At 45.2% G+C, this 2,297-nt stretch overlaps 1 pseudogene; it reads left to right on the plus strand.

Annotated features, from left to right (window-relative positions):
- Window positions 1-214: 214 nt before the first annotated feature.
- Window positions 215-1,448, plus strand: LOC132776619 (serine/threonine-protein kinase VRK3 pseudogene; annotated as a pseudogene).
- The last annotated feature ends 849 nt before the right edge of the window (window positions 1,449-2,297 follow it).

Consider the following 2,297-nt stretch of genomic DNA (forward strand, 5'->3'; position numbering starts at 1 on the left):
TGCTATCCCGAATTATATTTGATGTGAATTTGCTTCTCTTGGGGCACACTTTTTTTGTTGACCCCATTTCAATACATCTTTTTGTTTCTTTACCACATGCTAAACTTGAGTTATGTGGATTATTGGAGGAGCTGTGACTGATTTCTCTCAAGTCATTAAGATGTAAATAGCTGTATATTGATTTATTGCTACAATCAAGATTAGAAATGCTCTCAGGCCGGGGAGTCGCGTGAAGCGTTCTCCCGGGCGCCATGCAACGGCTGCCGGGCAAGAGGGCCCGCGCCGGGACGGGAAAGGCGGCGGAGGAGCAGCAGGCGGCGAAGAGGGGGAAGCCTGCGGGCGGCAGAATGGCTCATTTTTGTCCACAGTGCGAGCAGAAAGCACAGGCAGTGTTTAACTTCTGCCCTTCTTGCGGAGGGCGGTTGCCTAAACAAGAAGAGGAGCCTATGCAAATCACACCATCTTCTTCACTAAAAGGACTAAGTCAGGAAATCCAGGATCAGCTGCAAAGACCTGCTGCAATGAAAAAAGTGGAGTTGGTTTTACCAGACAAAGAAAAAGCCTCTGCTTCACCTAAACGAGCTCTTGCACAGAAATCAGCATCTACTGTGTCTCCAAAGGCACAAACAAAAGCCAGTCCCCGATCTCCCAAAAAGAGCCGAAGTGTGAGGCCTCTCCCTGAGGGCCAGATCCTGACCGACCTGAATGATAAACACTGGGTTCTTAGAAATCTTCTGGCCGAGGACAACAGTGGGCTCATCTATGAAGCAGAGCCAGCCTCTGGAGCTTGCCTTCCTAAGCAGAGATACACCCTCAAACTTGACTGGAAAGACGGAATGATCTTCAATGAACAAAACTTCCTTCAGCGAGCCGCAAAGAAAGTCACCGTAGAGAGATGGAAGAGACAGCATTCAGTGCCATTGCTGGGGATCCCGGAGTGTGTTGGTTTTGGCCTTCATGATTATTGCTACAGGTTCCTGGTGTTCCCTCATTTGGGTCGCTCACTTCAGTCAATCCTGGATGATTGTGCAAACAAGATGACAGAGAAAGCGGTGCTGCAACTTGCTGTCAGGCTGTTGGATGTCCTTGAATTCCTCCATGAGAATGAATATACCCACGGGGACATTGCTGTTGAGAACATCTATGTGAATCCAGCCGACCCTAGTGTGGTCATCATGGCAGATTACTGCTTTGCCTTCCGCTACAGCCCTGCGGGGAAGCATGTGCCTCAGCGAGAGGGCAGCAAGACCCCCCACCAGGGTACCTTGGAGTTCATCAGCCTCGACAGCCACAAAGGAGCAGCACCATCCCGTAGGAGTGATCTTGAGTCCTTGGGGTACTGCTTAGTCAAGTGGCTCTGTGGCTTTCTCCCACAGAGCCACTTGACTAATGGAACACTGGAAAAGAGATCGGATTGTGACTTGACGATGAGACGACTCGGAATGTAGTAGTGATTTTGTATTGCTGTTGTTGTTTGATAAGACGTTTTAATGATTAGGATGAATTGTACACTGTTTTGCACTATGTCTTGTTTTCTTGCACTTGTTTTCTTCATGTTGTACACCGCAATGAGTCGCCCTGAAGGGCTGAGAACTGCGGTATATAAGCGCAGTAAATAAATAAATAAATAAATAAATAAATATGGCTGCAATCGTGTGGATTGGATGTTTGCATGATACCCAGCAATTGTTTGATCTCCGTGAGAGGGAAAGTGGCTGAATTTAACCCTTTCGCCCACATGTTCTGACATAACCCTACAAAAAAGAACACAACCACTTGTTTAAATCAGGCACAAGTTTCCTTAGGTGCTTTTTCTAGTGCTAGTGTGATCTCTGTGTGCATTCAGCAAAAAAAAGAACACAACTTTCTGAAACTTGTTGGGCTTGCTTGCAGTGGTAAATGTGTCCTGTACTCCAAGTGTGTCCACAACCCCACGCCAGCTAGCCAAAGCAGCTAAAAAAATTCTTGATAAAATTTAGAAAAAATAGTCAAGAATCAAGAGATATGTTAATCTTTCTGAAACTTGGGAGCAATAATGCGAGGATTATATTGTGTAATTGGAGAGAAATTCCAGTACATAGCTCTTGTAGTTTCTTTTAAAAAAAAACATGGTTGGTAAAACTAAATAAAAATCCCCCCAAAATTAATAGATGAGTCAAACATTCTGAAACTTGGGGTGGGAACAGTGTTAAATGCATTCTACCACCGTAGCAAGTTTCACCCCAATAGCTCTAAAATGAAAGAGAAAGAAGCCCTGGAAGCCCCACCACACACACAATTACATTAATGAAATAGTA

Source organism: Anolis sagrei, chromosome 5 (assembly GCF_037176765.1).
Source record: "Anolis sagrei isolate rAnoSag1 chromosome 5, rAnoSag1.mat, whole genome shotgun sequence".
Lineage (NCBI taxonomy): Eukaryota > Metazoa > Chordata > Lepidosauria > Squamata > Dactyloidae > Anolis > Anolis sagrei.